Here is a 24,144-nt window from a genome sequence, read left to right as displayed (position 1 = left end):
AGATTTATAATGCAATAAAAAGTTTGTTCTGCAATCATTTAGCCCATGTGGTTGATATTAGATTTTTCAGTCAAAACTGTTCATGTCTTCAAGAGGCTCTGAAGCTTTTTATTTAAGTGAAGGATGCTGCTAAAATGTTGAACTCAACATTCCCCCTGAAGTTCTTTCAAGACTATTATGAATAGTCCAGTTTTAAGAAATTCCAGATGAATTGTGCACAGCAAGATGAAAGACGGAGCGTACAAGCATCTGTGCACAGGAATTATGCAGAAGTATGCAAATTTTAACCCCAGTGATGATGGAAATGTTAACCTTATGTTTCAGTAATAATAATAACTACTCTGATCTAATGGTGAGCTAATAGGTGCAAAGGGCACTTGGAATCGAGAATTAATAAGAAGTAAGAAGGCTCCCCCCATCCCCCCCGACGACATGAGGTTATTTATCTGAACACCTTCTTGTTCAGTGCAGTTCACCGTAGAAACAAATATTAACAACGACATGTTCATGGCACAGGTACTTGTCATTAAATGTAAACCTGTTTTATAAAAATTTGATCCTTAGGCTTCCATAAAACAGGATGCTGATTTATTTTTTTAGAAGCTGAATCCTTAAACTAAGAAACCTATGGCAGTGTTAGAATTTGGTGGCAAGCATATGTCAAGTCTTCCTGTGTTGGGAAGGGAAGGGAAACTCATGGGCCTGAGACAATGCCAAGGAGAAGACTCCAGATCTGGGCCAGTGCTCTAAAGTTCTAGAAATAAGGCTAGCTGCCACTCATTGAGTACTCACTATGTGCCAGGCACAAAAAAGCACTTCGTAGTTACAGTATCATTAAAACCTCAGAATAGCCCTATGGGTTAGGGAAAACAGAGGGTTCCCTAAAGTTTCAAAGCTGGAAAGAGGTGGAGCAGAATCTATTCAAGTCTCTCCAAGCTGGTAAACACTCTGCTGTGAACACTGTGCTATGTTGTGGGTACCCTCAAACCTCACCCTGTAACACGCAGCATGTCACTGATGCTACATTTAACTGTTATGTATCCACAGTCTGTCAGGCCAACTCTGAAATATCTTCTTCCCTTCAATTAAAAAAAAATTCTTGTAGGTGGTTAAAATCACTTTACGTTGCAAGTGATGCATAAATCTGCAAAAAAATAAAACTTTGCAGGTAAGGGTAGAGTTGGCTTCGCTATCACCACTGGTGTTACTCCTTTCCTGGCTTGATACTGGGACTCCATGATGACCAGGGCCTGAGACTCACCCTGCCCATGTTTGGCAGCCATTTCTCAGGAAGAGAAAGTGTAGAGAAGATCTCCAGGGGAACTCTCACTAGGTCCTGTCTTTCTCGGAGCCTCTTAGCTTGTTCTGACATCCTCAACATGCCCTTTTCGTCTCATCGTCCAGTATAACTTCCAGCTCCAACCATCATGCTGACTTTTGCTAATAGGGAAGAAGAAGAGGGTAAGGAGAAGGCATGCTCATTCTCTTTAAAGACTTGAATTGAAAGGTACATGTATCTCTTCTGCTCACATCTCCATTATTCAAAGCAAGGTCACATGGCTGCGTTCCCTGTGTGTTTGTTTATAGTTATGGCAGATATTGCCAATAGTTTCCCAACATCCATTCCTCACTCTTTTCAGTAATGGACTCCAAATTTCATCTCACTCTGGTGAGATTCTACGTTGCCCAGCCTCTCTTGTGGCGGTACTAGGATCTGGCCTGCGCTCTCCTGGCCTGATGAATAGGTTTCACAGCTGACCAGGCATCTGTATGGCTACCCTGGAGTTTCTATAACTCATATCTGCTTACAAATTGGACCTACTCCTCAAAAAGTCCTGGAACAAATTGAAGGAGGGTAGGATGGAAAATGTAGGACGACTGAAAATCTCTATTACATTTAGTTTAAACATATAGAATGCAGGGCCACCTGGGTGGCTCAGTCCATCTGGCATGTCTGACTCTTGATTTTGTCTCAGGATCATGACCTGAGTTGGCTGTGAGACTGAGCCCCGCATCAGGCTACATGCTGAATGTGGAGCCTGCTTGAGATTTCTCTCTCTCTCTCTCTCTCTCTCTCTCTCTCTCTCTTTCTCTTTCTGTCTCTCTACTCCTGCCCCTCTGCTCCTCTGCCCTGTTCATGCATTCTCTCTCTCTAAAAAAAAAAAAAAAAGGACAATAAAAACAAAACAAAACAAAAACCCCATATGCAATGCAGCTAAATCAGTGCTCAGAAGGGAACGTTGTAACCTTAAATGTACATGTTAAAAAAGAAAAAAACAATAGAAAAGTAATGTGCCCAGACGAGTTAGAAAAAGAACAGAGTAAACCCAAAGAAAGTAGAAAGGAGACACTAATAAAGATAAGAACAAACATCAGTGAAACAGAAAACAAATAATAGAGATGATCTGCAGAAACCAAGTATGTTTCTTTGAAAAGATTACTGAGGTTGACAAGCAATAAAGAAGAAAGGACACAAAGCATAGCTGAGGGCAAAAAGGGGACATAATTATATAATGGTGACTTAAAATATTGTAAGAGTTATTGTGAATAGCTCTATGCTGATACATCTGATAATATCTAAAATTATTATTTCTTAGAAAATCCATCCGTTGCCAGTGTTGATTTCAATGGGGATGAAGGACTTATGAAGCTGCGAAAACCCTTGATTCGGGAGTCAAACATATATCCACTCTCTCCCCTCCCACCTCCTCTCATGTCCCACATGGATTTTAAGTCAAGTTTTACCACCCCGTCAACAGAGTAGACAACTTGTAGCTTCCGTGAATTGTCCAACACTCCAAATCCTGTTTGGAGGAAAGCATATTCTCCCTTCCTGTGGCAAACTTCCTAGGTCCCCTCTTAAGGACCAAGGCATACATTCCCCTAGACGCTGGGAGTGGTTGCTGCAGACCACTCATAGCTAAGTCCCTTTCCAGGAATGTCCCCTGGGCCCACATCCAAGACTGGTAGGTGCAGTAGGTCAAGAGCCCAGCCCCAGCGAATTGATTTAAGACAGCTTGGAAGGACGACCCTAATTACATTGCTGAGGCTTCCTCGGGAGCTGCTTTGCACTTCCGCTCTGGCCCCTGTCCTTGCCCCCATAGGAATTGATCCTGAGAGCCTCACCAGTAAAGTTCTTGCACATAAATCTCTATCCCACAGTTTGATTCCCAGGGAATATGGTCAAAGACAATAATAAAACCAGACAAGGATGGTATGAGAAAGTAAAATTATAGGCCTCGTTTAAAAAATACATTATGATGAGGTTGATTTTTCTCAGGACTCGAGATAGTATAACATTTGAAATCTGATAATATACTTAACTACAGAAGCAAATTAAAGAGAGACTATATGATTGTTTCACTAGCAAAGAACTCATACAATTCCACTCCAAGTAATGATAATTAAAAATATACATATTACTCCAGTCTCATCGAGAGAAAAATCTTCAGAAAATTCCTGTTGAGGGGGATCCTATAACACACCTAACCCATTGTCCTTGAAATGGCCAAAGTCATCAAAAACAAAGAAAGTCTAAGAAACTGTCGTAGCCAAGAAGAGCCTAAAGAAACATGATTATTTAGTATGTGGTACCATGGATGGGACAGAAAAAGGACTTATGTAAAAACTAAGGAAATCTAAATAGCCTTTAGGTTTTAGTTAATAATAAAGTATCAAGATTGGTTCATGTAACAAATGTATGTTACTATAATAATGTTTTAATAATAATGCCCATCACCCAATTTCCCTTCTCCCCACCACCCCCATCAACCCTCAGTTTGTTCTCTGTATTTAAGAGTCTCTTACGGTTTGCCTCCCTCTCTCTCCGTTTGTAACTATTTTTTCCCCTTCCCTTCCCCCGTGGTCTTCTGTTAAGCTTCTCATGATCCACATATGAGTGAAAACATATGATATCAGTCTTTCTGTGACTGACTTTTTTCACTTAGCATAATACCTTCCAGTTCCATCCACATTACTGCAAATGGCATGATTTCATTCTTTCTCAATGCCAAGTAGTATTCCGTTGTGTATATAAACCACATCTTCTTTATCCATTCATAAGTTGATGGACATTTAGGGCCTATCCATAATTTGGGTATTGTTGATAATGCTGCTATCAACATTGGGGTACATGTGCCCTTATGCACCAGCATTTTTGTATCCTTTGGATAAATTCCTAGTGGTGCTATTGCTGGGTCATAGGGTAGTTCTAATTTTAACTTTTTGAGGAAACTCCACACTGTTTTACACAGTGGCTGCATTTTTTTAAATATATATATATATATATATGTCTATATATATATATATGTTTATATATATTTTTTCCCTTGGGCATTATTTGCATTTAATATTAAATGGCTATTCTGGGTCATAGGGTAGTTCTAACTTTAATTTTTTGAGGAACCTCCATACTGTTTTCCAGAGTGGCTGCCTTTCTTTTAATATTTATTTATTTGTATTTATATATATAAATCAATGTTTTCCTTGGACATTATTTGCATTTACCATTAAGTGGCTATTCTTGCCAGATAAATAAGACAAGAAAAATAAAGACCTAAAAAATTTTTAAAAAGACATACAAAAACTAAAATGGTAGATAGAAATTTATTGCTTGTTTGCATATGATTGTCAGCATTGCAAATATAAGAGAATACAAACTATATAAGCAATAACTGGAGACTTCAGCAAGATTGCAGGATACAAAATCATATATACTATTCTTGCTTTAACCAGTTAGAAAATGTGATAATAATATATCACAATATCCCACAATATCCCACAATATCCCACATACAAATCCATAAAAACTACAGAATCCTTAGAGGCAAACCTAAGAAAAGATAGACCTTTAAGGATGAAGTAATTTAAAATTATTGAAAGATATAAGACAATACTGTTAGAAATCATATTCTTAGATGGTAAGGCTCAGAATGATATCTATATCAATCCTCCTCAAATTAATTTCTAAATTCTATTTAACATAAATTCAAGACCTAAAAAAATATTATTAAATTCCTTTATTTTAGAAGGTTGTGCCACTTATGCCCTACCTCCTTTTATTCTTTCCTTTCCTTTCCTTTTTTTTTTTTTTTTTTTTGAGAGAGAGAGAGCATGTGAGCAGGGAAGCGGGGAAGAGGGGCACTGTGAAAGAGAGAGAGAGAGAGAGAGAGAGAGAGAGAGAGAATCCCAAGCAGACTCCATGCTTAGCACAGAGCCCAATGTAGGGCTCGATCCGATGACTCTGGGATCATGACCTGAACCGAAATCAAAAGTCGGATGCCTAACTGACTGCACCACCCAGGTGCCCCATACCCTACCTCTTATTAACATCAAGCCTATATTTGATATGGGGTGCTTTTTTTTTAAGGTGCAAATAGATTGTTACTAAGAAAGTGATCTCTCATTGCCACTGTAATTGTATTTACATGTATTGCCACATGTAAATATCTGTGATAGAGTGTTTCTCAGATCCCTAACTTCATTGTAAGTTTCAGGCTAAGTGTTGAGAAATTTGACTTCCAAAAGATAAAAAAATAATAGTTTTCAAAAATAGTCATCATTTAAAAAAAATGAAAAGAAAAATCTTTTTAGGTCTATGGGACAGATAAATTATAAACTTAATAGCTAACATTTAGAAAGCACGTTTTATGTGCTAGCCTATATGCTTAAAGCTTTGAGTAGATTTTGTCATTTAAGATCTCAAAATAATATGGCATTTTTATCTCTTTTTATTGGTATGGAAATTGAAATTCAGAAAATTAGGGAACTCATAAGGTCACCTAACATGTAACCAGTGGAGAAGATGTGCTGGTGACCAGAGCAACTGAAAAGAAATTTGATCCTTTAGGTTCCAAGTTGCACAGTCTGTTAACCATACATAATTCCTCTTACATTGTTTGCATTAAAAAACAAGAGCGATTGGGAACTGAGGGACTTTTATTCTGGTCCACGTTTTATAGCGATACACTCAGGACGTTAGTTCTAAGTTAGTTTATTCCTGAACAAATACATTATTGAGTGCCTAATAAGTGTAGGACACTATTGGAAGGAGTGGTAAGACTCATGGTGCCTATTCTCCAGGACTCTGTAGTCTTTTAATAGTAGCGACATTGGGCTCTGGAGAGACATCCGTTTAAGTTGTGATTTTCTTTGTGCACAAAATCTAATATGATCATCTCATTCTGAATGGTTAATATTTCTTTCTCTTGGTTGTGGCAGAATTGAAGATTCTCAAGGCACTTGCCATAGAATATATTAAGCATTCAAGACAGATGCATTGGTAATTCTGCTCAAGGTACATAATTATCACAAGGGAATTATTTTATAAAGCATGGATGTCAGCAAATATATTTTTGAATTAGAATTGAGTATGAAATCTTCAGGTTAAAACATAGTGTTGTATTATTTAGTGCCTTCCATTTTTAGAGAGTGAGAAATGTAGTTATTTAGACTTTTGACAGTGTGGATGTACTTTAAAATGACTGTGACAGGGAATTTTATTCTAGAATTATCTTTTGATACCAAAAAAAGAAACACACATTTGAGTTACTTACATATCTGTAGACCCAGCAAATTATATGATTTCTTCATCCTAGTTAAGTCAATCCCAGTCGTGATACACATCATGCATTTGAGAGGTGGTTTCTTTCTTCAAGTACTTATTATGAGGTTAGCTCATCCTTCTGGCCAAAATTATTTTATGAACTTCCTCTAAATAAAGTGTTATTTTGCCAGGTCAGTCACAGGCCACTGCTTGGTTATAGCTCAGGATAGGAGGTGGCAATTACTTTTCTGACCAGGCCCAAGACCATATTATAGACACCATGTGTCATATACTAGGTCAGTAGTTTTCAACAGGGGTGTGATTTTTTTCCTGCTAGTGGACATTGAACAATGTCTGGAGACATTTATAATTGTTGCCATGATGGGGTGGGAATGCTAATAGCATCTGGGGTATAGAAGCCAGAAATGCTCTAAATATCCTAAAATGCACAGAATAGCCCCACAGTAAAGAATTAATCCAAGTAAAGAATCATCTGACCCCAAATGTCAATAGTGTCAAGGTCAAGAAACTCTGTTCTAGAAGGAAAACATGGCACAGTCAAATAATTTTTTTTCTGTTACCATATACAGGGAATATGTAAGAATACTTAATAATTTTAAATTTGTGGTTCAAGTTACATAATCCCATTCAGAGAGAATCCATGACAGGCTAAATATGTGGGAGAAACTTTCCTAAGGTATTTATCCTGTCCGTGATTGTTGGTCATGACATGGGGCCAACCCTAGAACCAGTTGCCAGAGAGCAAGATTTTCCTGCACCCTCACTTTTCCACTCTCCTTCTCTTTTTCCCAACTGCACTTTTGTCTATCTAACACAACTTTGTCTACTAGGACTTTCTGTGATGATGAAAATATTCTCTATGTGGCCCTTCAGTATGGCAGCTACTAGCTACAAGTGGCTATTATGTACTTGAAATGTCATGAATGGGCCTCTGGAACTAATCTTTAAGATTTTATATGATTATAATCAATTTAACTAGAAATGCAAACAGCCGTATGTGGCTAGTAGCTACCGTTAACAGACAGTGCAGATTTCACATCCTCTCACCCACCATCGCAGGTCATATCTCTTTCTGGGTCTCACATCAGGAATGGATTGTCATTGTTTCAAGCTCCCTCACATTTTGCTTCTGAATATTTGGAGAGGGATATTTGGACTCTGAAAGGGAAACTAGGGAAAGAATTCCTAAGTGACTTGACCTCCAAAGACATACCAGCCGGGGGAAAAAAAAATCTGAGTTTAAACTCCAGAAGTTAGGCTCTTTCAATTTACAGATCTATACGATACAAAGGCTGGTGTCCTATATATATATATCCTCTCCCTTAAAGAGTGCCTCTCTCTGTCCTAGACTTAAGCGATCACACAAGTTCCCTTCTACATATAGTGATGATACCTTTTTCTTAAAGAGAAGAGTAAGCCTTCCAAGGACAAGAGACTGTCATTTCAACAGAATTAATAAAGTGTGTTGTATTTTTTCTTCCCCTGTCCCAATGAAACTTCTTTTGTTTTCAAATTCCCTTCCTCTCCTGCACTCCTCCCTTTCCACCTGCCCACCTTTCTCTCCCTTTCCTTCCCCATCTGCTTTTCTCACATCTCCTCACCCCTTCACCTCTCTCTCTCCCTATCACTTGGATTTCAAACCCTCTACAACCTGGCCCATGATGATCTCTTCTAAGTTAACAAAGGAACTCATTAAATATTCATTGGGATTCCATATCTATGCCTAACTGACCATCAGGAAAAAAATCTTTGTAACCAACTGTGCTATCTCCCTTCACAGGATAAGACACATACATGGTTAGTCTGGACTATTTGTTTGGGTCCTCTGAAAAGCAGGCACTAGGACAGGATTAGATGGGCAAGCACTTTACTGGGGGGAAATACCTGTGAAGGAAGAAGCCAGAGGAGCCAGAGGAGGTGTGGAAAGACATCGGACTGTGTGCCATCTGACCCTGTGAGAAGGGAAGGAAGGAAGCCTGCATAGGAAGGGTCCAGACTGCTGTGCTCTTCAACATGGCTGAATGAGAATCCTTCAGCCACAGTTGCCCATCAGACGAGCTTCTATCTCCCAGGAACAAGTATGCCTCAGTTTCCCTGCTGTGCTCAGTCATTGGCTGGAAGCCAATGGGAATAATGACCTCAGTGCAATGATGGCAGATCATAGTTCCAAGGCTACGACCTGTGACCAACTGTGATTCCTGCAGTAGACCTGAGAGGTAAATTCTCATGACCAGCATAGCTAAATCATACTTAAATTTTTCCAGGCTTGGTGAGAAAGGACAGGGCCCCTTATGTCATGAGCTGTATTTAAGTAGTGTCCCATGACTGACCTGGTCAAATGCTAGTTTGTTTAAAGGAAGCTTATGGAATATTTTTGCCCAGTCTCCTTTCCACATTGCACACTATTATAGCAATGAGGTGTTCTCACGTCTTCCCAATCCTTACGCTCCTCTCACACATGTATTCCTTTTGCCTGGAATGAGTCTTCTCTAACCAATTCTCCAGATCAGTTCCTTCAAATTGCCACTCAACTGCCTATCCATAGGAGAGTATTCCTGAGTCCTGGACTAAGATAGACCTCAAATCTCTCTGGAATTCGAGCCTAACAATCCTCCTTCTGGATTCTTAGTACTTTTTCACATTGTCCTTTTTGTCTCATAAACATTTGATATGTGAAGGCATAGACTGTATCTCTTTAATTTGCCAGAGCCAGGCAGAGAGCCAATTAATACTTCTTGAATAAATTAATACTTTGTCTCAGATATGCTGCAATAAAAAAGATGAATAATGAAGTCCTTGCTTTCAATATGCTTAAAATCTAGTATGGGTTTCTCAGCAGAAGATGCTGTAAAAATATTGGAGTTAATGAAATGTCTGAATTAAAGGGTTTTTCAGAAGATTTGAAACTTCAGGTTTCTAGGTCAAGGATCAATCACCAGAGGATGTGACATTAAAGTTTTACCAAGCTGACTTTTATAATAGATAGGACTAATGTTGATGAATGCTCTGTCTGCATGTAAATGAATACTCCTAGGAGGAGTTTTAAATGACATCTAGGAAAATGATCTCAGTTTACACCCTTCTAATTTGGCATTTGAAGTCATTTTACCAGCTTTAGAATGAAGATTGTCTTTGAATTTTCTATGAATGAAAAATTTGCTACAGCAGTGAAGCATGTGTATATGATGGTGGGATATCTATGATTTGTAGAGTTTATGTCTGACCAGTATGCCTTCTCATAAGCCTATCTCCTAGAAAGTAACTTCTTTTGATTTATGGCATCCCATCCCATATGGTTCTGCTAGGAATGACTTTATCTTTAGCACTACAGGGATTGGCAGATAATACTATATTTTTATTTAGAATTAGTGGACTTACTACATTCCAGGCACTGTTCTAATCACTTGAACTATACTAACCTTCTAATTCTTATAATGACAGCATGAAGTACTTTTATTATTGCCCTTAATTTAGAGATGAGAAAACTGAGTTCCAGAGAAGTTGATGAACTTGTCCCGCATGGTGAGTGACAGAGGTGGGATCTGAACTTAGGTTGTCGAGCACAGTGTAATCACCACACTCATCTGCCTTCCATTCTTTAGGCTGCCATGTCAGAACTTCTCTTCCTAGGCAACAGTAGTTAATTCAGAAATGGAGATGTGGCTCCTCTGGGAATTTTGCTAACACTAATAGGAAAAAGATGGCACCGTCGTTTCTTAAGGGTCTTTGGCTCTAAGAATGATGTCAGTCCCAAGAATCCGTGTTTATCACCAAAGGAGAGAGTTCATCTCAGAGAGGACACAGACAGGTGAGGAAAGCAGAGCTGAGGACGGAGAAGCGTTAACTAATGCCTGGTGATGGCATCTGAAAATCCTATATTATAACTAACTGTTCTGAATCTTTTCAAATATACATCAAAGTAGAGAGCTTAAGTATAATGAACTTCCCACTCTGACTTATGCCCATCATGTGGGTTTAGCAGTTATCTACATTTCAGCAATATAGGTATACCTCGGAGATGCCACGGGTTCAGTTCCAGGCCACCACAATAAAGTAAATATCACAAAAAAAGTGAATATTGCAAGAAAGCACATCGAATGAATTTTTTTGTTTCCCAACACATATAAAAGTTATGTTTAAGCTGTGCTGTAGTCTCTTAAGTGTGCAACAGCATTATGTCTGAAAAAACAACAACAACAAACCAATGTATATACCTTCATTAAACAATACTTTATCTCAAAAAATGTTAACCATCACCTGAGCTTTTAGTGCTTTGTTAGTCTTGCTGGTAGATGGTCTTGCCTCTGTGTGGATGGCTGCTGACTGACCAGGGTAATGGTTCCTGAAGGTTGGGTTGGCTGTGGCAATTTCTTAAAATAAGACAACAATAGGGGCTCCTGGGTGGCTCAGTGGGTTAATCGTCTGAATCTTGATTTCGGTTCAGGTCATAATCTCACAGCTGTGAGATCAAGCCCCCCTCCCCCCCCCCCCCCATAAGGCTCAGCATTGAGCACAGAGCCTGTTTGGGATTCTCTCTCTCTCTCTCTCTCTCTCTGCCCCTCTCCTGCTCATGCACACATGTGATACATGCACAAGTGCACGCGCTCTCTCTCTCAGAAAAAAAAGACAATAATGAAGTGTGCCACATTGATTGACCCTCACAAATACTTGCTCTGTAGCATGTGATAGCATTTTACCCACAACAGTACATTTTTCAAAACTGGAGTCGGTCCTTTCAAACCCTGCTGCTGCTCTGTCAACTAAGTTTAATATTCTAAATCCTTAGTTATCATGTCAGCAGTTTTCTTACCATCTTCATCAGGAGTAGATTCCATTTCAAGAAACCACTGTCTTTGCGTATCTATGAGAAGCAATTCTTTATTCACTCAAGTTTTATCATGAGATTGCTCAAATTCACTTCTATCTTCAGGCTCCACGTCTAGTGCTAGTTCTCTTGCTGTTTCCACCTCATCTGAAGTTACTTTCCCACTGAAGTCTTGAACCCCTGAAAGTCCTCCACGAGTGTTGAGATCACCTTCTTCCAAACTCCAGTTAATGTTGACATTTGACCTCTTTCCATGAATCATAAATGTTCTTAATGGCATCGTAAATGTCAATGGTCCCCTTTCTAGAAGTTTTTCAATTTACTTTACCCAGATCCATCAGAAGAATCACCATCTATGGCAACTATAACCTTACAAAATGTATTTCTTAAATAATGAGACTTGAAATTTGAAATGACTCCTTGATTCATGGGCTGCAGAATGGATGTTGTGTTGGCAAGCAGGAAAACATCAACCTCATCGTCCGTCTCCATCGGAACTCTTGGGTAACCAGGTGCATCATCGATGAGCAGTCGTATTTTGAAAGGAATCATTTTTTCTGAGCAGTAGGTCTCAACATTGAGCTTAAACTGTTGAGTAAACCATGTTGTAAACAGATGTGCTGTCATCCAGGATTTGTTGTTTCATTTACAGAGCACAGGCAGCGTACATGTAGCTTAATTCTTCAGGGCCTTAGGAGTTTTGGAACGGTAAATGAGCGTAGACTTCAACTTAAAGTCACCAGCTGCGTTAGCCCTTAACAAGTGAGTCAGCCTGTCTGTCCTTTGAAGCTTTAAAGCCAGAAATTGACTTCTCCTCTCTAGCTATGAAAGTCCTAGATGGCATCTTCTTCCAATAGAAGGTTGTTTCATCTATATTGAAAGTATGTTGTTTAGACTAGCCACCTTCATGAACTCTCTTAGCTGGATCTTCTGGATAACTTGCTGCAGCTACTGTATCAGCACTTGCTGCTTCACCTTGCACTTTTATGTTTTGGGTTTTTTAAAAACCTCACGAATCAACTTCTGGCAGCTTCAGACTTTTCTTCTATAGCTTTATTACCTCTCTCAGCTTCATAGAGTTGAAGAGAGTTAAGGCTTTGTTCTGAATTAGGCTCTGGCTCAAGGAGACGTTGTCGCTGGATTGATCTTCTATCCAGACCACTAAAACTTTCTCCATATTTGTAATAAGGCTGTTTCACGTTCTTATTATTCATATGTTCACTGGAGTAGCACTTTTAATTTCCTCCAAGAACTTTGCCTTTGCATTCACCACTTGGCTAGTTGGTATGAGAGGCCTAGCTTTCTGCCTATCTCAGCTTTCGACGTGCCATCTTCACTAAGCTTAATTAATTTAGCTTTTGATTTAAAGTGAGAGATGTGTGACTTCCTTTCACTGGAACACCTAGAGGACACTATACAGTTGTTAAGTGACCTAATTTCAATAGTTTTGTATGTCTTACAGAATAGGGAGGCCTGAGGGGAGAGAGAGAGAGAGAGAGAGAGAGAGAGAGAGAGAGAGAGAGAAGAGAAGAGAAGAGAAGAGAAGAGAAGAGAAGAGAAGAGAAGAGAAGAGAAGAGAAGAGAAGAGAAGAGAAGAGAAGAGAAGAGAAGAGAGAGATATGGGGCAATGGTTGGTTGGTGGTGTAGTCAAAACACATAAAATATTTATAGGTTAAGTTCACCGTCTTATATGTGTGTAGTTCATGGCGCTCCAAACAATTAAAATAGCAACCTCAAAGATCACTGATTATGGATTCACCATAACAAATATAATAATGAAAATGTTTGCAATATTTGCAAGAACTACCAAATTGTGACACAGAGACACAAAGCAGAAAATGTCTTAGACATCATTTTATTTCTCCATAATTGCTTATGTTGTGTCTCTAACAGAGAAGGACTTTTAAAAAGCATACCTACAGCGCTATTAACACACATAGCAAAATTAATAATTCTGTTATCCCAATTGTATATTGTTGACATCATCCGAATCTAGCTGTGCCACAAGCCAATCAATTCCCTTTTCTGTTTAAGACAGCGTAAGTTGAAGGTTCTGTTACTTGCAACCAAAGTAGTGTGCTGAACAAACCACCACGGGAAGAGTTTTGGGGGACCTGGGTGGCTCAGTTGAGCGTCCAGCTTTGGCTCAGGTCATGATCTCGCAGTTCTTCGGTTCAAGCCCTGTGTCAGGCTCTGTGCTAACAGCTCAGAGCCTGGAGCCTGCTTCAGATTCTGTGTCTCCCTCTCTCTCTGCTCCTCCCCTGTTGGTGCTCTGTCTCTCTCTCAAAAATAAATTTAAAAGTAATAAAGAAAAACACTTCTTTAGCAGTAGCACATGATTTTTTCAGATGGTCTTTGATAGCATACATTAACATATAAATAATGAGTTTACCAAGAATCAGTCCATAAATAACAAATCCATTAGAGCTTCATAATTCTCCATAGATTGCAAAATACTTTCACATACATTGTGTTCATAGTAGCTTATGAATTGGTCAGTAATTATCATCCTTAGTTTATATGAGGAAGCTAAGATACAGATTAGTTCAAGAGATTTTTCCAAAGCCAAGAAAAATGATATGAAAGGTCATAATCAGAACGATCTTCTTCCTACACTCCCAGTGACTCCTAGTGGCTGTTTCCTATGAACCTTTGTGAGTCACTAGTTCCAGGTCAGTAAGAGCATCTAGCTAAAGATATAAGTAAATAATATATCTTAAGAACAATTCAAATGTGTGTATGTGTGTGTATGTGTTACAGTTCAAGTTAAGCAACACAGGAAAAATAATCTGATATCCTAGACAACTTACAGTATAGTTTCTATCAAAAAAAATATGGCAAAACTTTCTAAGCACTTTCTATTAGTCCTTTTAAAGAGGTGCTTACTTAGTAGCATTTAGCTTTGATCTTGTGATACGAGGGAAAGTCAACAAGTTTTCGTGAAGAACCACTATCCCAAGAACTTTAAATTAGACTCTTGCTTTCCAAAGTGTTAGCCAAGCAATACAACTTGGTAAACTGTCTTCTGCTCCATTTATCTAATTTGAAAGGATAAAAGCCTAAGCTGACCTGGCAGGATTTGAACTCACGGTTCCAGGAAATCTAAATGAGCCAAAGATAATGCTTGGCCATGGATCATTACCTCTGGCAGGGAACATGGACAGCTTCAAGCTTGTTTACACTGACAAAGCGTTTTATGATAAGGGATTAAAATACTCCCTAAAAGCAGAGAGTCTTGGTGTCTGTCTTAATGCAATAGGTAGATCATTCCAGAACACTTCTGAAAAAGACCTTTGTTTGGGATACTTTCCATGGGAAGGGATAAGGAACTTACGTGTTACCAAAAACAAACAAAAAAGGCAAGCAAGTTGTTCTTCCCTACTATAATATGAATAAGGCCCAGGGAGAGAGACAATCTTACCTTGCTTTAAGATACGGTTAAAAAGAGGTAATTTTCTCCTCCCTCAGGCTCTGCAGTAAAGTGGAAGAGTTGGAACTTAAGAGAAAGACTAGCAGCTTCTGTTCACAGCTTAGATAATCACTTCTTGCCTGTCTGTAGGCAGATTGTTTCATCAGTTTGAGGAGCCTTGATTAAGGGTGTCTCAATTTACCCATCTAAAATAATAGCTGTTTCATCAGGGGTATTGTGGGGTTTAATTAAAGCCTGTGAAGGGTAATGAGATCTTCAGATAAGACCCTGTGTAAACACTAAGTAATGTGTGTCTGTATACATACTTGCCATATAGAGATATAGACCTAGGTCTACAAAACTGGATTATCAGACAAAACTGTTTTCTTTATCACATCAATATGCCTCATGCTCATCCCACACTTAGAAGATAAATTCCTTCAGGCCAGTGTTCTCTAAGGATTGCCAAATACTCAGGTAAAGCACTTGGGTTAAACGTTAGATGCCACAGCCAAGTTCAGGTCACTTGCCTTACTACAGTGTTTCCCAAACCTCAGGCATTCCTTTTATTTCCCTGCTTCTGCTTCACATATTGTACTATTTCTGCCTACCGCCTGTACCATTGTTTACTTATTATCTTTAAGTTGGGATACTTTTTTGCTTTAAAAAGCTTATTCAAGGCAAAAGCTTTTTATGACTATTGTTCATAGAAAACTAGTGTTTTCTATTAGTCTAAACATATATTTATTAGAAATTTTAAGGCTTCTTTGTGTTATTTTTAAAGTATCCTGCATATCACTAGTTTATGTGTATCACATTTAGATGAGGTCCAAAGTAGAGATATTTCAAAATTTCATATAATCCCAAGACTGCTTATATTTGTGGCACATTTTGATGCTGTTCTTTTTTGGCAGCTTTATCAATGAACTATGGTAACAAACTCCTCTAAACTGAGAGGCTTGAGCAATAATAATTTATTATCACTCTTCAGGCGTCTATAGGTCAGCTGGGCAGTTCTGCTGATCTGAGCTAGACTTGGCTGGCATTGGCTGGCTTGTTCATGTGTTTGTGACCAGCTGGCAGGTTGGCCAGAGCTGGTTGGTCTAGAATGGCCTCCCTTACATCTCTGGTGGTTGTCTGGTTTTTGCCCTGGGGTAATGCATGGAGTGGACCATGTCTTTTACCTTCCAACAGGCTATGCTAGACTCATTCCCATGTTTCAAGGTTCCAAGAGAAAGCCAAAGCCATAAGGCTTTTTGAGGCCCACACTAGAATCTGGAACCACCTCACTTCTACCACATTTTATTGGTCAAAGAAACTTGCAATGCCAGTTCACATTCAAGCAATAAGAAAATGGGACTTTTGCTGTAAAGTCACATTGTAGGAGGCCCTGAGTCAGGGAAAAATGAAGACCTACAGCTCTGTTTGTAGCCAAGTTACCGTAAATATTTAACACCTGCTCAGATTTGACTTTGAAAATAGTATGAATGTGAAGTGACGAGGGAAGATGACATGCAGTTACGAAACTTGGTTCCTGAGCCCCATGCTTTGTGGTGAGGTGATCTTGGATAAGTTATTTCCTTTTTCTATGTCTCTGTTTCCTTGTCTGCAAAGAGAGGACTTGGGTGACCACAAGTCACTGAATCAAGGATCGATCACGGCATGTCAGTTAGGAGTAAGTAGGTTTTGCTACAGTCCTGGGCTGCTACTATAATGCTGAAGACTCATTTGGGACACATATTCCCCCAGAGGACTTCGTGAAGGGGCCTGAATTCATTTGTGTCATACCCTGAAGCAACTTATGCTGGAGAACATTGCCAATAAACAGTAGAGCAATAAGTCAATAGTTAGTGTAGCCCAACATCTGGGTGTGATACCAACAGAGGCAGTCAGTTTAAGAGAAAGCTCAGAGAAAGAAACAGAGATTCCTGCAGAAAACACTGTCACCTGGGTTGACTGTGTACACGCCCAGGTTTCTTAGAGAAACCAAACAAAATTGATAAGCATTTAGCATTCTGCTCAAGAAAAGAGAGAGAGAGAGAGGAAGAGGAAGAGGGAGAGAGAGAGAGAAGACAAATTGCTAAATAGATAATGAACGAGGGGGTAATACTAATAACTTCAAAGAAATAAAAGTGATTACAAAAGAATATTACAAACAACTATATGTCAACAAATTAGATAACCAAGATGAAATGGAAAAATTCCTTGAAAAATACAAAGCATAAGAACTGACTCAAGAAGATATAGGAACTCAGATTAGAAACCTATAACAAGAAAAGCCCAGGACCAGATGGCTTCCGTGATGAATTTCAGCAAAATTTTAAAGTATCAATACCAATTCTTCACAAAGTCTCTCAAAAAAAAAAAAAAAAAAAAAAAAAAAGGGAACATTTCTTAACTCAGTCTGTGAGTCCAGTATTATACTGATATGAAAACCTGACAAAGACATCACAAGAAAAGAAAATTACAGCTAATATCTCTTATGAATAGAGATACAACATTTTCAACAAAATACTATCAAATTGAATCCAGCAATACAGAAAAAGGAGTATACACCATAACAAAGTGGGATTTATCCTAGGAACACAGGTTTAGCTTAATATTTAAAAATCAATTAATGCAATATACTCTATCAATAGCACAAGGGGCAAAAAACCATATAATTATCTCAATAAATGCAGAAAAAGCATTTGACAAAATCCAACACTCCTTTCTGACAAAAAAAAACACTTCATAAACTATGAAAGAACAAAATTTTCTCAGTGATTAAGGATAGCTACAATATACCCATAGCTAACATTATACTTAAAGGCAAGACTGAAACCTTTTCCCCATGATCAGGAACAAGACAAGAATGTCCATTTATGCCACTTTAATTTAACATTAGGCTTGAGATTTTAGTCAGGAAGATTAGGCAAGAAAAATAAAAGGCATCCAAATTTCTTCTCTTTTTCAGATGAGGCATATATATACATATATATGTATATGTATATATTTTTTAAATTTTTAAATTTAAATCCCAGTTAACATGCAGTGTAATATTAGTTTCAGGTGTACAATATAGTGATTCAACAATTCCATACATCACCAGGTGCTCATCACAACAAGTGCACTGCTTAATCCCCATCATCTGTTTCACTTATCCCCCCCCCCCCCCCACCGCCCCGTAACTATCAATTTGTTCTCTATAGTTAAAAGTCGGCTTCTGGGTTTTCCTCTCTCTTTTTTTAAAGGCATCCAAATTAAAAGGGAAGAAGTAAAACTATCTCTGTTTGCAGGTGGGACGATCTAATTTATAGAGAAAACTCTAAAGAATAAAAAATATATATTAAAGCTAATAAGTGAGTTCAAGTTTGCAGGACAAAGATCAACATACAAAAGTCAATTGGATGTAAATACAGTAACAATGGACTAAATAAAAATAAGATTAAAAAGTGAAATTCCCAGGAGCGCCTGGGTGGCTCAGTCCATTGAGCATCTGACTCTTGACTTTAGCTCAGGTCATGATCTCACAGTTTGTGAGTTCAAGCCCCACGTCGGGCTCAGTACTAACAGTGTGGAGCCTTCTTGGGATTCTGTCTCTCTCTCTCTCCTCTTCCTCCCCCTCCCCCCCCCAAAAGAAATGAATAAACTTAAAAAAAAAAAGAAATGAAATTCCATTTACATTAGCATTAAAAAGAACAAAATACTTAGGACTAAATTTGTCAAAGCAATGCAAAACTTATACTCTGAAAACTATAAGGCTTTGCTAAAATTAAGGCATAAATAAATGAAAACTCATTTCATGTTCATGGGTTGGAAGACTTATATTGTTAAAATGGCATTACTCAAATTGATCCTCTAGGTCCATCCATGTTGTCTTAAATGGCATGATCTCATTTTTTTTTTTTTTTAAGTAGGCTTCACACCTAGCATGGAGCCGTGCAGGACTTCAACTCATGACCCTGAGATGAAGACCTGAGCTTAGATCAAGAGTCAGTTGTTCAACCGACTGACTCACTCAGGTGCACCATGAATTGTACATTTTAAATGGGTGCGTTGCATAATATATGAATTATAAATCAATAAGTTTATATACATAAGAGAATATACCAACCAAAAGAGAACAATCCATGAATGCCAACAACAAAAACATGCCTGGTGTCAAATTTAGCTCATCACCAATTTGTGGTTCCCAGAATAGATTCTCTCTAAGGTCTTCTTTAGCTTCAGGATTTTCATTTTGTGGCAGAGAAGTCTGACCTGAAAAAAATGAATTAATGTTCAGTATGGAGGACCAACAGGTGACTCGAGTTGATGATCTACATCTAGATCCATCCATCCATCTTTCTACCGATCTTTGTTTTAATTTTTAAAAGTTATTTAATTTTCTTTTGAGAGAGAGAGTGAGTGTGCCTGCAAGTGCCTGCAAGAGTGCAGGCGAGGGAGAGGCAGAGAGAGAGGGAGAAAGAGAATGCCAAACGGGCTCTCCCTAACTCACAAACTGTGAGATCATGACCTGAGACAAAGCAAGAGTTGGATGCTTAAATGACTGGGCCACCCAGGTGCCCATCTACCTATCTTTCTATGTATCCATCTCAGCTGACCAGAAGTATGGAGAGATGAGGAATGAATGTTATGCCTAATTAACCAGATAGACCAAAAGAAAGAGTTGGTTGCTAATTCCAAACTTAAAACAACACAGTATGAAGACTAAAATTTCCTCCTTGGTGAGGACACATGATATTATGAACTGAGATGCAGAGAAGGTCCTGGAAAGAGCAAGAGGCTTAAGAATCAAATAGTACTGGGTACAAATTCAGGCTTTGTCACCTGTTACTGTAACCTTAGACTTACTATTTCCAGGCCTCAGTTGCCTTATCTATAAATGAAGACAACAATAACTATATTAGAAACTTGCTGGGGGATTAAATAAAACATGGTTAAAAGTGCCTAGCACGTTGAAGATACTCGGAAATATTAATTTTCCTTCCTTTTGCATGGTGGAAAAATCCAACTATAGAATATAAGATGATATAGAGGACAAGAAAATATTTGTTCAGATTCACTAACTTAGACCCAAATCCACCATCCTGTTCCATACTGTCATATCCTCCTTTTGAAAAATTCACCACATATGCTCTCCCTATATTCTGGGGAAAGCATAACTTACTATCAGCATGATAGCGTGTGATTTAGAAAATTGCGTTATTTGACTTAAAGGAGAAAAGAAAATTCCCTACCATCACTGCTGCTACCAAATGTCATCAACCCGCTGCTTCTGGATTTCAGAATAAATTGGGTGAGAAGGATAAAGAAAATTATTTGCCCAGGAACAAAATTCAGCTTTAAACCCAGAAGTGGTCCCAAAGCAGAATTTGGTCTAAAGCCCTGTGCGTGCAGCCAAGTGCTACAAAAGAGAAGTGCAAGGTGTTCCAGGAGATGATGGAGTGAGAGGGGCTAACTGTGTCCAACTGGCTCTTAAAGTCGCTGCATCATCATCTGTGCTTCCTCTCCATTCCCCTCCCCACCAAATGGTTGGAAACTGGCCTTTTTGAAGTTGGTCTTTTAAACAATCATTCGCTGTCTTTAAAAAGTTTTAAATGGCCGTCTCGGTAAAAGCGAAATCAATATTCTTTCAGCCCAGGCTTTTAGCAGATAATGTCTCCCCATAAATCATGGGCATAATGACATTGGAATAATTCATCATCTCATTACATTTACATATGATGCGCCACATTGTTCTGAGGTGAAGGTTATCTTCCCTGCCTGGGATTCCATCCAGAAACAAATAAAAGACCAAGGAACCTGATGATTTCATGGTCCCTTTATAGAAGCTGTTGTGGATCAGTTTTCTGTCTGTCAGCTACTTTTTCTTTACAGTCCTTCTGTGCACACACTGCCTGGATATATCCTTCCAGTGCAAGAATTTCAATAACCTGTAAAACTTTAACTGTTGAAGAGGCGCCTGTCTGGGATGAAGATGTTCTCTGTAACGCTGGGCTTCTTTTTATATCAGTGCCAGGTCCAAGGCTATCAGTAAAACAGCCTTTATTGAGCTCCTACTCTGTTTGTAGTGTGGCACTGAGTGGTGGGGATACACATGAAAAAAAAAAAAAAGACAAATGTGGTTTGCTCTCATTGGGCTTACCGTCACATGGGGATAGATGATCAAAGAACTCTTTACAGGTGATCATGCCACCTTTGGCAGTGGTAAGTACTAGCAAAGTACAAGTTGACAAAGGATGCTCTCAGTCAAGGAACCTCCTACTTGGTCTGGTGGGGCATAGATTACAGAAGGCGGCTCTAAGGGTGATGTCTAAGGTAAGACGTCAATGTGAGGTACTCGAATTGAGCATTTCAGATGGAGAGAACATCAATACTGCTCAATAAATACTTGATGAAGGAATGAATGAACAAAAGAACAACAAAAGAGAGTGAATAGATAAATAGTTCAGATAGTGATTCAAATTTTGAGGACCTATCTTCGGCTGGCAGAAGAGAGTTGCATTAGTGAAATATCAGTGAAGAGCTGTTTAGACCTGTGGCATTACCCCTTCCACAAAAACTCTTGCCATTTATACACACTGCTGGAATCCTGACCTGGGTAAGTACTTTGAAGGAAACAGACCTGAGTGTGAATTTCAGACTTATCCCTTATGGTCAACTTGGTCCAAGCTTTCCTTAGGCGAGTTACATTCTGAATCTCAATTTCTTCAGGTTAAGAATGTGAATCAAAAGGTTCTCTTAAGGCCTCTGTGAAGATTAGAACAGATGATACATGTCAAAGCAGTAAAATACAGGGGTTAAGAAGGTAGGATGGGTCCCTTAGCAGATGGCGTCTGAATCTCTGCTGGGCCACTACTTGGCCATGAGATCTCGAGCAAGTTACAAATAATAATGCTATAATACAACATATGTGTTTCTGAAAATCACTGTGCTTTGCAAAACCAGGCAATAAGAACCACAGAGCTTATGGGGAAAATGAAGCAAGGGACACAAAACAAAAACTTGTCAGTATTTAGGAGTCTAAATGGTAGTTTACGCTTGTTAGATAGCTGGGAAATACATAAATATGACAATAAATATTGCACTTAGCCTTGAAAAACATCTTGAATTTGCTTGCAGCAGTGGGCATTGAAAGGGTTGCAACTTGTGGGCATTTGTGAAGCAGGTGGAAGCCGGGTTATCTGAAATGGGACAGAAAATTGTGGCGGCAGACAGGGATGGTGTGGTTCATAACCGTTGGTGACCTGAAGGTGGATGGCGGAAATGCAAGTATGTGTTTTGTGCATTTCTATGGAGCCCAGTTCAGCCAAGTGCAGTTTCTGCATCCGCCCGGTGTGCGTTGCAGTGACAAATAAGCATGAGCAAACGTGAAAATCACAAATTCACATTAGGTTCAAATTGTTTCCTAAAACATCAATTATGTTGGAACAAAAACCTTTAGAGCAGAACTGTATGTATTTATCTCTGCTCTGCCTCAGTTCTCTCATCTGTGAAGGGGACATAGTGCCAACCTCATGGGGTGGGTATGATCATCATTACACAAGATGATTCCATATAAAATATCTGGTACTGGACCTGACATATAGGTGTGATCCCTTTTCTCTAAGCATTTAACATTTCATTTTGTGTCAAATTTGATTTGGAGAGTTTTAGTGGAGGGTGTGTGTCACTTCTCAGTGAGTGAGGGATCTACCTTGCTGCACAGAGCTTGACAGGGGCACGCTCCTACTCGCTCCTGGTAAATGCACTGAGTCTCCTACCCCCTTCCGTCGAACAGACAGCACTGAGGACGGAGACCGAAGGCCCCATCTTCACAGGGAGGAAGCAGGGAGAAGAAATGGCATCAGTGGCTCTCTAGACTCAGCAAAGGGACAAGGACCACAGGGTGAGTGTTCACCGTAAGCCATGGCCTCAAATCCCCTGTACCTGCACCCGGTACCGATGGGTCACATAAACTCTCTGTAGCTGTAATCCATTTCTCGGTGACCCTCCAAACTGGGCCTGATAGAGGTTTCTCCATCAACGATTACACTTGATCCAGCCTGCAATGAAACCCAAATGGGTAATTTCATCTTTCACCTGCCCTCCTTTTGGGTAGCTGCAAACCGCCAGCTAAGAACAGATGTGAGGGGCCAGGGCATGACTCATAGGGTTTGGTTGGCTGAGCTGGAAAAGACAGGCGGTCTGTGTGCGTGAGGTGCATGTGAGTTGCTTGCAGTAAACTCATGAGGCACCAGAGCAGGCATCTGTGTGGGCTCTCCTTGTGTTGTTTGCTTCCAGCTGAATCGCTTACAAGCTCCTTAGTCACATAGTCTCTTTCCTTTTCAGAGGTTTCTGCCCCACCTGTGTGTGAGGGGGCATAGCGCTGCCTCCTGCTTGGCATCCAGCCCCAGAATACCCTCTCTTATTTGACATTCCATTCTCTTCCAAGGGTGACCTCATTCCCCACACCTCCATCGCCACCTTCCATCCCTTCTTCTGGCTCTGAACCGTCAAGGATGCCTTTTATTAGCTCCTTGACACCTCATCTTGTTTGTCCCTGTGACCTCCAGCTCTCTGATCATGGTCTTTTATGTATCCACATCTCCTATCCCCCCAACACAGAACAGAGGGTTGGCATGATTCAGAGTACAGACTTTGGAGGCAGATGGAGCTGGCCTGGAATTCTGCTTCTTCGGCTTATAAGTGGGAAAATGCTTCACTTTTCTAAGCTTTAGTTGTCCTGTTTCTCCAAATGGGAAACTAGTACCTTCCTCTTTGGGGTTGCTGTAAGGATTAAATGAGATAATATCTTTGAAAGATTCAACACAATGCCTGGCAGAGATTAAATACTCCATAACTGTAGCTGTTGTGATTATTAGGTAGTTTGACTTCTGACAACCAGGGGTATGATCCCCATGGAGCTAAAGCCACACAGTTAGGAAATGCACAAATAGTTATCAGATGAATGAGTTATCACTTATCATTAATTTTTAATGCTCTAGTCAATATATATATTTTTCAGTCAATATATTTTTATTTTGCTTTTTTTTTTTAACTTTATTTATTTTTGAGAGAGAGAGCGAGAACAACCAGGGGAGGGACAGAGAGAAAGGAAGAGAGAGAATCCCAAGCAAGCTCTACACTGTAAGCACAGAGCCCGACACGGGGCTCGATCCCATGAACCATGAGATCATGATCTGAGTTGAAATCAAGAGTCAGATGCTTAACCAACTGAGCCACCCAGGCGCTCCAGTCGATATATTTTTATATGAATGTTTCATTCATTCATTTTTATCAATTGTCCAATATGGATCAGGCTCAAGCAAGGAAAAGGAAGATAGGAGTAAAGAGGAGAGACAGTCATTGCCCTCCTTG

General features: G+C 39.3%; 1 long non-coding RNA gene across 1 annotated transcript in view; it reads left to right on the top strand.

Moving 5' to 3' along the window:
• Positions 1-24,144, top strand: part of LOC109279053 (uncharacterized) — a 230,860-nt gene that overhangs the window by 93,741 nt on the left and 112,975 nt on the right. The window lies entirely within an intron of this gene.

Source organism: Panthera pardus, unplaced genomic scaffold, assembly GCF_024362965.1.
Source record: "Panthera pardus isolate Hobbes unplaced genomic scaffold, ASM2436296v1 HiC_scaffold_8, whole genome shotgun sequence".
NCBI lineage: Eukaryota > Metazoa > Chordata > Mammalia > Carnivora > Felidae > Panthera > Panthera pardus.
This window is presented reverse-complemented; position numbering and strand designations above follow the sequence as displayed.